At 36.2% G+C, this 13,464-nt stretch overlaps 1 pseudogene; it reads right to left on the bottom strand.

Annotated features, from left to right (window-relative positions):
• Positions 1-3,373: 3,373 nt before the first annotated feature.
• LOC111395358 lies at positions 3,374-7,846 on the bottom strand (annotated as a pseudogene).
• Between the last annotated feature and the right edge of the window lie 5,618 nt (positions 7,847-13,464).

Here is a 13,464-nt window from a genome sequence, read left to right as displayed (position 1 = left end):
ATTTGACATCAACGTGCTAGCATGTGGGGACATGAGAATAACATCTAAGGGTCTCCCAGGCTTAAAACCATGACTATCTTTAAAGAGATTTAGACCTAGAGATCGATTTACAGAAGTGTTATATGCAATTTGAACAGTTGGGGGATCAAGTCCCAATTTCCAAAATTTTTCTGGACTAGAGACTTGAATAAATTGCTAGGACTTTGGTTAACAACCTCATTTTAACCATCAGTCTGAGGTTGGTCTGCAGTGGAGAATTTCGATTTAGTGCTAGCCATATGCGATTGGGTTCTCCAAAAGTTCCTAGTGAAATCATAGGATATAGTATCTAAGTCTCAGGAAGAGTTTAGATGCCACTTAAGGATGTGTCCTCACTATCATCATCAACATCTTCAAGTTTAGGTTCATATACTAGATCTTCTAACGACTCTTCTATTACATTCTATGACTAAGGCTCGCTTAGGACATTTGAAAGAGATGTGGCCAAAATCCTTACAGCTGATGCATAGCAAGTGAGAAGAAGTCCTTGGAGTTTCAAAAATTTTACCCTTATTTTCCATGGTTGGAGGAACATTAGACGGGAGAGATCCTAGAAGGGACTTAACGGGAGGAAGTGGAGCCAATGAAACAGATGAATGGTTGTCAATACGCCTTCTATATGGAGAGGGGGGCTTGGACTATCACGAACTTTACACCTATTTTCCCAAATGGGAGAAGCACTAGATGGGGAAGTTTTTATGACAGACTTATGTTGAGGTGGCTCTAATGATATGGGTGAATGATGGTTATCGCGCTTTTCATATGGAGTACTAATAGTCAACTCATAATCTCATACTAAAGAATAAGCGTGATCAAGAGTAGTGACACCTCGAAGGAAAAGTTCACGCCTAAAATCATCTCTTAGACCTTGGCTAAACCTATTCAAAGTTGTGATCTCATCCTTAATGACATGACATCTGGTTCGAAATTCCTCAAATTATGCAATATACTCAGTCACTAACCGATTCCCTTGTTTAAGAGCAGTTCATTGAGCAAAAACTTCAAAATCTAAGCAACCATCAAAAGTAGGAGTGTCTAATTTAATGCCCCTAAAGAAACTCTCCTTATGACGAGAAAGTGAATGAATACTGTAACGATTACAACTTCGTTCTTGCTCACAAACTTGATCCCTATCCCTACGATCGTATTGGAAGCATTTTTTATGACTCTGTCGATGATGATATTGTCTATTACGGATCACTTTAGATTTATGAACGTCAGTCGAATAAGGGATTTGATTAAAATGGCTCATTTTAGCAGCTAAGTTCTTTCTCTCCTCACGAGTAGCAGCTATATCGGATTGGACAGTCACTAATTGAGTTTGAAACCATTGTTGATTAATGACAAGTTGGGCTAATTGTCGTGATAGTGCATCAAATTGGGAAGGATCTATGGTCAAAGTATTAGCACTAGAGATGACAAGATTACCACCCGCAATTGCATGCAATGTACTAACAACTAAATGCAACATATGAAGAGATCAATGAACAACAATTGCACATAAAGACAATAAAAACTTGAGCAGTTACGATTTTTTTTTTGTGGGATTATGTAGATCCTAATAAGGCAAGCTAATATTGCTGATCTATGTAAAATAACAAAGCACGGGTCAAATACTAGTCAACAACGTAATGACGTAAAAGGTTAAAAATGAAAAGTGAATAAGACGAGTTTGAATAGATCTAGGGTGTCGGTTATGTGAATTTTAGGTAAAAGTGAGGAATACCGCAGCACAAAGAAATTAATTAATGTAATTCTAAAGTAAACAGTAATATAAACCAAAAATAGATGAAATAGTAACTTCCCTCATTCATGGAGACACTGTATTGATTCGTTGAGATGTCAAGACAGAAAATTCTCGTGTTTGTTGAGACGTGGCACTCATCAGTCAAAGTAAAATATACCTGCAAAACAATGTTAGGAAATTCTCAATTTTTTTTCTCTCTTTTTTTTACCCTCTTTTTTTTGTTTGTCACTTTCTCTTTTTTGTCTCTCTCTCTCTCTCTTTTTCTTTCTATGTTTTTTTTAAAGCTTACAAAATCAAATAAGTAAAGTTGTTACAAATCAAGGTCCAACCACCAATAGAGGCCCAAAACACACACTGCCTTAAATAACATATGGCCCAACTTTAATACAGCCCAAATACAGCTAAGGCCCAAAATCAATAGAGGTTGAAATCACAATAACCCAAAATCTGGAGCTGGCTGTTCAATGAAAATGCGACGTGGGATGTGGTAATTGTGGAGTCGAGATTCTACGAATTTGGAGGTGGTTGGCGAAGGAAAACTTTGATAGCTTGGGTCATCAGTTGAGGGACAGCGGGCGGCTGGTTACGATTATGAAGGTATGGCAATGGAGTTGGGTTTCAAACAGATGCTAGAATGGTAGGAGTGGAAGTGTTTGGCGGTTGAATCGGATTTGTGTAGAAGTGCGAGATGTGTTTTAATTGGGCTTGGTTGGATTTTTTAAGTATGGCGACGTGATTACTGGCAGCGGCTGAGGTCGGGTTGGGGATTGTGTATGTATGGGCTGTTACTGTTGACATGGTAAAGGAGATTTGGGTTTAGGTTGTTGATTTTAATGGTGGTGGTCACGAATTTATAGGGTCGCGATTTGGGGAAGTTACTGACACGTACTTTTATCGGTCACGAGTGTGGTGTGGTTGGAGTAGTGGGCAGTGTGGTGGGAGTTACGTGTGGGCTGGTGTTGTAGTGGTTAAAACAAAGGAAGAGAAGGCAGCGATGACAGAAGTGAAGGAGTAATATGACAGTAAGGTTCATGGGAAGAGGTGGAGAAAGACATCAACCATTCCCAGTTTTCCAGTTTGAAAATTTGAGCAGCCTCTTGATGAAATAAACCAGGTTTTAGCTCTGATACCACTTTGATGTGGGATGGATTGAGAAATTCAGAACCTATAAAAGTTGAATAAACTAGCAGAAGCAGCAGAATACACACAGTAAAGAAATAGCTAGGGGAGAAGAAGAAGAAGAAAGAAAGAAGGGGGAGAGAAGAAAAGAAAGGGCGGTGGAAAAGAACACTCCTACAACAGTCAATTAATTCCATCATATCTGTCTTTTCACTAAACATTACAAAGGCTATATATAGAACTACAAAACGCAAAAAAAATGATTGGGCCTGGGCAGCCCATGGGTAATACAAGTCCAAACATAGGTGGATAATACAAGCCCAAAAGTAGATGACCTCATCAAAAACATTGGTCAGCTTCTGGAAAAAAGTGAAGCCGCTGCTTAGTCTAGGAAAATCAAAAGAAGACTGATATCAACTTGCGATTCTTCTACTATCAATCATCTTCATCACTTCCATATTGTTGGTATTATGATTGCAATCCACTGCTTGCAATAGCGATGGGTCCTGCCTCCTGATTCTTAGGCTCCTCCTTTGCTGGCTTGGAACTATTGGAATTAGGAAGTGGTTTCTTAAGAATAGAAACGGTGACCGTTGAAGACTTGAAAATGAATTTACCACTATCAGAAGCCCCTCAACTTTGCGTATTACCTATAATAATCACAATGTTTGTTTGTTCAGTATTTTAGAAAACACAACAGTATTTAATATTATCTGGCCATCTCAAAGAGGGCAATCTTTGCAAGTAACATAGAGTAAAATTAGTGATAAGTGACATGGCAAAACGAGTAACCAGGCATATTACATCAATCCAATCCAATCCAATCCAATCCAACTTTCAACAATCAGTAGTTGCTAAAGAGAGAGGTGTGCTTTGTGAAAGAGAGTAAATTCACACAATTTATGCGTCATTTAATATATGGGAAACAAATTGCTAGATGCATCCAACATTCAACAAACTAGCAATGTAGCCCTTTTTTGGGATCATTAAAATGTAATTTTGGAAAAATGTATTTTGGATTAGAGATTTTTTTTCTTTTTAGAATGTGGTTAAAAAATAAGAAAAAGTTTCGATTTACGTGTAATGCTATTTTATGGGAGAATGTGTGGTTGTAAATAAATTTCGGGAAAAATGAGTTTGTGAGAAAATGGGGACCAAACATAGGCATATTATATACAAATGCCAAGATATTCAAGTCTTTATCGGAACTGGAAACCTTGAATTCGAAAGAAACTTGTTAACAGTAATACTTCCAGAGAAAGTGGTACATTTGTTTTTATCATATTTAAGTAGACAGAGATGGCTAGGTAATCAAGAGTACAACATGGAAAAGAGGAGATCAACAAAAAATTATAACTTAAAATGGAACGAGAGGTCAAGTTACTAACCTTTACTGCTAGAGCTGTCAAGAACAGTACCATTCGTCAAAGAATCTGTTGGATTATAAGGTTTTTCGGATACTTTTCTCCTCTGCATAAAAAGTAAATGCCCTGAGTATTCAAACTAAATATACTAGCAGGCTTACATAAATGTATCTCAGAGAATACCGACAAATCTAGCAAATTTATAAAGTGATAAAAAGATTGGCGTAACTAGTAGATTCAGGATCTAATGATCATGCTACAGAAATCCAGTTCTTCAAGGCCTCATCCTAACTAAATCAGAGGTTATAAAATTAGTTAATTTTTTCTATTTTACTAATTGTAAAATTAAGTTATGTGTGGCATGCAAACCCCATGCCTCGTAAAGAGAATTAGATCAATGAAATGGTTCTCAACCCCCATAGCTATACAATAACCATCAGCACCCTTATCTCCTTTAAAAAATGAAATGGACTTAACTTCAAGTATTCTTTACCCTAACTTATCTTGCATCACACCTCCGTCAATCAAAAAGAGAGAACAAATGAATAGGGGTACATCAAGTGAATGAAACTGGCTATTGCAAGTGATAAATTTTTAAATCTTTAGTATCAGTATCTTTTTACTAGAAAACTTGTAGATTCGGAAGTTTTTGGAACACTTCCTGGAACCAGTCACTGAGTGCAGGTACTTGTTACCCTTTCTAGTCAACAAGAAAATTGGATACACAGGTTTGCCCCACTAATAATATTCAATAAAGTTGATGTGTTAAGAAAAAATAGATAAAACATCATCTACATAAAAAGTGTATAGGATACACAGGTTCACCACAATGGCCAATGTTATGTACTTAATGGAAATAGATAAAAAGTTGTTATGGCAAATTTATATATCATTACTCCTTTCTGCTAGATGTTCAAGCAAAAAATTAAAACCAACATCGATCATTTCAAATAGAAAAGAAGAAGATATTTACACATTTAGAGTCCATTTTGTTTCACAACACCGTGAAGGAAATAAATAAGTTGGGGGCATGGAAAACCAAAAAATAAAGGTTAGTTGCAACTTGTCATTTTACTTATTCCTCCCTCTGAAAGTTCAAAATAAGTGGGTGACCCAGGAATGTGTTTTCCCCAGCTTTTTTACTGAAAAATACTTACAATACCTCAATTTTTATAATTAGATTTTCCTCCACCCACTTTAATTTGAATGAAAAGAGAGAGAATTTAAATAGGGCAAAACTCAACTAGGTGGCAAAGAAAAGAACTCGACCTTTGAATGATCAGCAGACGTTCCTTCTTTGTCAAATGGAAACATGGGAAAATATTCTTCATCATCGATATCCTCATCATCAATCCTTCTAATAACAGTAGGCTCTCGTGGTCCCTTAGTAAATAATTAAACCAAGCAATGCCCAATGTGAAGAAATACACAAAGAAACAAAGCAATAACAGTAATAACAATAAATACAAACCATAATGATAAGAATTTGACAACAGATGTTCACCTTGAACACAACCTTTATAAGAGCTTCATCCTCTTCTTCCAACTTCCTTTCCTATCAAAATAAAAGTCCAAATTATACTAAGATTCAAGGTAGGAAGTAGTTTGAACAAGCATGCAGAAAGATTGAAAATAAAATTTATTAATCCAGGATAAATTGATAAATAAGACTACTACTAACATTGTTACGGACCAACTCCTGAATAATTTTGAAATTATGATTAAAAATAATAATAAAATTGTTTCAAAAATTAGATTATCAACTTCCCTTTTCTCCGTTATGATCCTAATAGTGGTTACTTTGTTATTGTTGTTAGATCCTAACAAGTATTAAGAAAAAACTCCAAAATCACTTTACTATTGCTAGCTTTACCCAGTTAACTGACTAAATGTTACTATAAATTAAGGAATCAACATTCAGAAAGAAGTCTCATGAACAGACCAGCCAGGTTTTCTATTTTTTTACCATTTCTTTGAGTGCAGACATATAACCACCACACTACTAGCATCCATCAATGCAGTAAGGTTAGAAGATTAGAATTATGACATAAATATTCAGAAATCATACTTCAGATAACTGACAAGTGATTATGAAGCATCTCCCAGCTCACAAAAACATAAATCTTGTGTGTGCGCATGTGAGAGAGAGAGAGAGAGAGAGAACACATCTTCTATGCTAAACTAGCATCAGCATCTCACCTTTGCCTCATTTGAGCGTTGCAAAGCTTCAAGCATTGCATTACACTCACAATTGCATGTCTTGACTAAAAAAGAAAGGAAAATAATATGAGCCATACCAAGCGTTAAAAAGACCCCAAAAGGGAAACAAGTATCAAGAAGTGATTAGAAAACAATCATACAGCACATCACTTGATCAAATGATAACCTTCATAGACTTCATTTCATCCAAAGTAGCTAGGATATCCATTTCTCTGTTGGAGTCCAAGGTTCTATTCTCCAACGATTTCATGGCATCTCCCATCTCTTCAGCATTCCTTTTCTTTTTCTCTTCATCTATTACCTATCAAGAATGAAATAACAATTAGTGAAACCTTAAACAAGTATGTGCAAAAATAAAAAAAAGGCTTTACATAAATATGAAGGGTATTCAGATATCAAGTAAAATAATTATTCACTTCATCCTCTGCACGCCAAGGTTCGAAATTTCCAGTTGCACCAGACTCAACGATGTAATCAGAATTCTGTGGATCCGTCTTGAATGTTATTTCAGCCGAGCATTTAGTACATTTGAAATTGAACCAGAAAATTTAGATTCCGAGATAGGTCTGCAAATAAATGTAACATGCACAATTTAGTTAAATAATGAAACTATGAGCAGAAATTAATAAAAAGTATACTTATTGAAAGAGAGATCCAAGAATTAACATAACCAAGTACTTGTTCGTGTTTCACTATAAATTGCTGAAATTATGAGTCCTAAGAATGTTTATTTAAAAGTAAAGTTTGATTTTGACCTTTAAATTATAAGAAGTTTATAATGAAAGGCAAAACAAAACTAACTTAATTCGTAGCTACAGTACGGTGATTATTGTTGACCATCATCAAGATTCCAATCTTCTTCAACTGTTTTACAATTTATCTAAATAAAATGAGACCCGCTAGCTTTAACCAATATTAAAAGAAAACCAATCCAGTTCAGTGGGAAAATATCTATTAAATAGAACCCCAGACTTCCAGAGTCCTCGGGGACTTCAAAATATAAAGACCAAATCTTAAAACCATAAAATTGGAAGATTGCAGAGACCCTAGACAAATACTGAGCAATACCCATAACTAAAAATCAAATCAAAGAACATCTTATTAGTCAAAACAATCAATTAGAACAACATAGAAGTAGTACTTATATTGTTGCATGTACCTCTTCGATGACATCTTCCTTGCAGGAATTAAATTTGGTACCCTTATAAATATAATTCCCACAAGTGCCACAGCGGATGCCTATGGGAAGCATCATGCGAACCTTGATCTGTTGGTTCTTCGGCTGTCGTCGATGGGGAATCTTAGCTATATCGAAGTCCGGCGGGTAATTTTTGTTCAATACTTTTCTCTCTCCCATCTCTGCTTCTAGTCAGCAGAAATTCAGACTCGACCCTCAGAAGCAATATCGAATCCAAGCAACTTCAGCCTACAAAATATTGTTCCTCCAAAAAGTTAACAAATACAATAGTTTCTTAAAACTTTTTTTCCCCACTAAAAATAAATTGGCTTTTCAATGTAATGCAATATAAATACGAAACAACAAAAATATAATTTTCTATAGAAATTAAGGCAAGGGTTCTAATGTAACGTACAAAAAATATGAAACATCCAAAAAGATTGTGTTTCTACAGCAATTAGAGAAAGGATTCTGATGTAATGCAAATTGACTAATAAACAGCAAAAAAGATACTGTTTCTGTACAAATTAAATTTATAGCTACATATATGTTCATAGCCTTTTTCCCATTACACTATTATCCTTGATCTTCTATTAAGTAGCGAAACTCGTCTTGAAAGTCAATTTTAGTATAATATTCTATTAATATTCTTAAAATGAGGGACAAATGTATGATCATATTTATTTATTTATTTGCTTATTTAAAATACGTCTATGTTCAAACCTTTAAGTCGTCTAGAAGAATAAAATCGATACCATTATGAATGGAAAAAATGTAATTTGATTTAGAAAAATGAAAAGATTTACGGACAAAAAATATCCAAGAAATCTTTGCCTTCATGGAACAGAGTTCTTACAAGCATAACATTTCATTTTGAGGGATCCAAACCCTTTAGTTAATTCAGGAAACCTGATTATGTTCGGAAGAAATTTCTTTTGCCAACAAGTGTTGCGAGCCTAAATTTTTTGTAGTATTTAGGCAAAATTATTAGGTGGCCTCCCATTATTTCAAATTTTAATGGGTTAAAAGATTGTTTTTTTTTTTTTGAGTGATGGGCGGTTAAAAAAAAATTCGATTTATGTGTAATTTTATTTTATGGAAGATTATGTGGTCGAAAATATGAAAGAAAAAATAAAAATTAATTTAACGGAGGTAGTGTAAGCAAATTAGTGCTCAAGAAACAGAGAACTCAACTGACATGAAACTATATGAATTTGTTGACTAACGAAATTCCCGAAATAACCAAACGACATAAAACAAATCGTTTCTTCAATAAAAGGACGCAATGAACTAGCATCTTTCAAAGAGCGCCCTTCATATATCATCTTGTTCTATTGCAGTCTATATCACCTGGTTACCTCGTAGCTCTGAATGATACAGAAACATTGGGAGCATCAATTATAAAGGCGTGAAAATATATGCACTGAAAATGGGGAAGTATTGAGGGCAGCATTGCCCATAAGCTTGAATAAAAATAGCTTTAGCAATCAAGTGCAAGCTTTTCTTGGACCTCTCGAGATGAATATAAATAATAATTTCAACTATCCTTTAAGATTGTGCATGTGCAGTTGATAAGTATATTTTTACACATTGATTTGGTTCACAAACATGACTTAAACATGGATAAAATGGTTGAATTGTGACTTAATCTAGTTAAATTCATGCATTGTAGGTAATTCAATGGAAATTGTGAAATTCAGGAGAAAAGAGCCGAAGAAGGACCAAAAAGCAACAAATTGATAGTTCGAGGACCAAAGGTGCAAATATTGAAAAGTCGAGCTAAATGAAAAAGGAGAGTAAAAACATGTCGAGTATGAGCTCAAGGACAAAGCAAAACAAGTGGAGGAAGAAAGAATTGAAGAGGGACTGAAATGAAGACAGTTAAAAGTTGGAGGACTAAAGCGCAAATACTCAAAAGATGAGCCGAATGAGTGGCAAGAGATTCGATGGTTTCAATCATCAATTGGAGGATAGCATTTGTTGAAAAGATGAAGAAATCGAAGAAAGAAGTCAAGAGAAGCAACAAGGAAAGTTCAGGGACCAAAATGTAAAGACTTCATAGTTGGTTAGTCTATCCGACCGCATAGTGTGACCATCTATGCCGTCGCATAGATGGTTGCAGGAAATTTTGGGGGAAAATTTATTGGTCTATGCGACCGCATAGAAACCTTCTATGCGGTCGCGTAGTGATACTTTGGGGGCCTCCGTTGCAATTTTTTATTTTCGTTGAAACTCTTTTCCTACTTGATTTTGACGCGATATAAATACCCAAAATCATCAAATTGAAGGAAGGAACGACCAGGGAGAAGAAATACACTCAATTTGAAAGCAAGAAACACAATCTTGGGCTTGATTTCACAAGGATTCAAGAAGGAATTGAAGATTACACACAAAATTGAAGGATTATCATACGGGTGTATTCTTTATATCTTTTAATTTAGTTTTAATTCTTGATTCTGTAATTATGATCATAGGCTAGGGTTTTTATTCATTAGGAAATCGATGAACCTTTGATTATTTAATCTCCTTTATTTCATAAATTCAATATAAAGTTTCGGTTGGACAATTGTTTGATTTATATGATTTGATTGCTTCCATAATTATTGGCCATATGTTATGTGAGTTTAGATGATTTATTCTTTGCATTCGAAAGAAGGGGAATGGATTCGATATAATAAAAATTAACATAGGGTTCGATAGGGGATAGAAATATACCCCTATGCTTTATGCAATTCATAAGGTGTTCATAAAAATTCATGCATTCTTGTATAATTGCATCATCCATAGAAATATAGGCTGGTGGTGTGCAAGAGTAGATTCAGTAAATATCGAGAGAGTATATTGGATAGGTTTAGGAACATTGAATTGGCATTTTTCCATCGATTCGTTGAATTTGTGAAATTAGGGTTTTTAATAGTCAATTGGGGATTCGAGATCCTAATGATTGCATTTCAATTTATTTCTATACATTAACTTCCAAAAATTGCGTATTTACATTTTAATTGAGTTTTTGAGTCATTCAATTAGTGAACTTTCGAAATTAGGGTTTCCAATTTCGAAATTAGGGTTTTCTTTAAAAATTAGGGTTTCAAATTGGGGATTTCTCCCACAATTAGGGGTTTTCACATTTAAACCAAATTTTCATTCAATTAGATTCGATTAAGGTCACATTAGTCTAATTGGAGCTAATTCAATCCTCGTGGGAATGATACTTGGACTCATAGTCCATTTTACTACTTGTTAACGAACCGTACACTTGCGGTGGGTTTTAAAATTGAAAGAAACATTTTGTGAACAAGTTTTTGGCGCCGTTGTCGGGGATTGAATTTTAGTTTTAATTCTATCTTTTGTGACACTAATTCGAACTTATTTAGTTTAGTACTTGTTAATTTTATTAGATTTATTTTATTATTGTTTATATTGAATTTTTGTGTTAATTCTGCCATATCAGGGCTTGTATGCAAGGAGCACCTGATCAAAACTTGGTCCGTATAGATCCAGAGATCGAACGCACATTTCGTCACAGGCAAAGGGAAGCAAAAGTGGTACAACAAATGGCTAACGAGCAAAATCGACTGGGAATTCCACTCAACGAAGGTTTAGCAGTGGAAGAGGATGGAAATACGGTACTTGGGGATTTCATGGCACCATTGGTGGTGCAAAGTCAATCTAGTATTATATATCCTCCATTTGGGCAACCGAACTTCCAACTGAAGACAAACGTGATTCAACTATTTCAGAATGGGCATCAATACCATGGGATGGCTAGTGAGAATCCGCATACACACATATCTCGATTTCTTGATATGTGTCAACACTTCAGATACCAAGGTATCTCCGATGATGCTATAAGATTGCGCTTGTTCCCGCACACCTTGAGGGATAAAGCACTTGAATGGCTAGATTCACTCCCTGTCGGAAGCATCACTACTTGGAACGAGCTAGCTCATAAATTCTGCACCAAGTTCTTCTCGCCAGCTAAAGTAGCTAAAATGCGGCATGACATCTCAATATTCAACCAGATCGAGTCAGAATCATTTGAAGAGGCATGGAACCGTTTCAAAAACATGCTAAGGAAGTGCCCGCAACATGGCTTTGACAAGAAGACCCAGATCATATTTTTCTACACTGGATTACTCCCATCATTCAAGAGTATGGTGGATGCATCATCTGACGGGTCTATCTCTACAAGAACAATTGACGGACCCTGGGAGCTATTTGAGACGATGGCTACAACTTCAGCTATGTGGTCTACAGATCGAGTAGTTCAGAAGAGAGCACCTGGGGTGTATGAAGTAGATACTTACTCAGCACTGTCGGCGAAAATAGATTCCTTATTCCATAAGGTTGAAAGCATTTCATAAACCGCCACTGCTAAGCAAGTTATGAAGCAGAGTTGTGAAGAATGTGGAGCAGATCACAGTACTGCTACTTGCCCAATTCTAGCACAAGGAGTAGAACATGCAGAATTCGTACAATGGGGTCAACGCTAGCGTAATAACCCACATTCAGAAACCTTCAATCCAGGCTGGAGAAAACGCCCAAATTTCTCGTGGGCTAATCAGAATCAAAACAGACCACAAGGGCAATATCAGCAGCAAGACAAAAAGCCACCATTGGAGGATATGTTCGAGAAATTTATGGCACAAACCAATCAGTACATGGAAGCCAATAACCAATTTATGCGAAGGACGGAAACAACGCTTCAAGATCAAAGTGCAGCGATCAAGAACTTGGAGACACAAGTAGGACAGATGGCAATTTCCATGACGGGTAGAGCACCGGGAAACCTACCCAGCAATACTGAAATTAACCCTAAGGAACATGTAAAGGCTATAACAACCAGAAGTGGAGTACAACTACCGGAACCGCATGTAAAAAGTTCGGGAGCCAACAAGGAATCAACGCAAACCTTGGAGGAAGAAATTGTGGAGCAAACTGACAATGCAACAGGAGATGAGGTTAAGAGGAATTCCAAGACATCACAGGGTAAAAATACTAATCCTGTTAACCCTCATGAGCCTCCTATTCCGTTTCCACAAAGGTTGAGAAAGCATAAAATGGATCAGCAATACAGTAAGTTCCTTGAAGTCTTCAAGAAATCGCACATCAACATCCCATTTGCTGAAGCATTTGTCCAGATGCCGAGCTATGCAAAATTCCTGAAGGATATCCTCTCCAACAAGCGAAAGATAGAAGAACACGAAACAGTAATGTTGACTGAGGAATACATCGCCAGAATCTAGAGAAAGCTACCTCCAAAACTGAAAGATCCAGGGAGTTTTACTGTACCCTGCACTATTGGAGACTGTCATTTTGATAAAGCTTTGTGTGATTTGGGTGCAAGTATTAATCTAATGCCTCTTTCTGTTTTCAGGAAACTCGACTTGGGAGAAGCAAAAGCCACAATAGTGACATTGCAGTTAGCAAATAGATCCCTTACACATCCAAGAGGAATCATTGAAGACGTGCTGGTAAAAGCGGAGAAGTTCATATTTCCAGCCGATTTTCTTATCTTGGACATGGAAGAAGATAAGGATGTTCCACTCATTTTGGGGCGACCTTTCTTAGCCACTGGGAGAGCGATTGTAGATGTTCAGAAGGGGCACCTGATATTGAGGCTTGGTGACGAGCAAATCTCATTCAACATGTTCAAAGCAATGAAATTCCCTACTGAGTCAGACAGTTGTTTCCAGATCAATGTAGTCGATCGAATAGTTCAAGACACATTTCGGCTACATCATCCTTCCGATGCATACGAGGCATGCATTGCACATTCACAATCCACCCATTCTGAT

This window comes from Olea europaea, chromosome 6 (assembly GCF_002742605.1).
Source record: "Olea europaea var. sylvestris chromosome 6, O_europaea_v1, whole genome shotgun sequence".
In the NCBI taxonomy this organism is placed as follows: domain Eukaryota; kingdom Viridiplantae; phylum Streptophyta; class Magnoliopsida; order Lamiales; family Oleaceae; genus Olea; species Olea europaea.
Note: the sequence above shows the minus strand (reverse complement) of the source record. Positions and strands in the feature narration are given on the sequence as shown.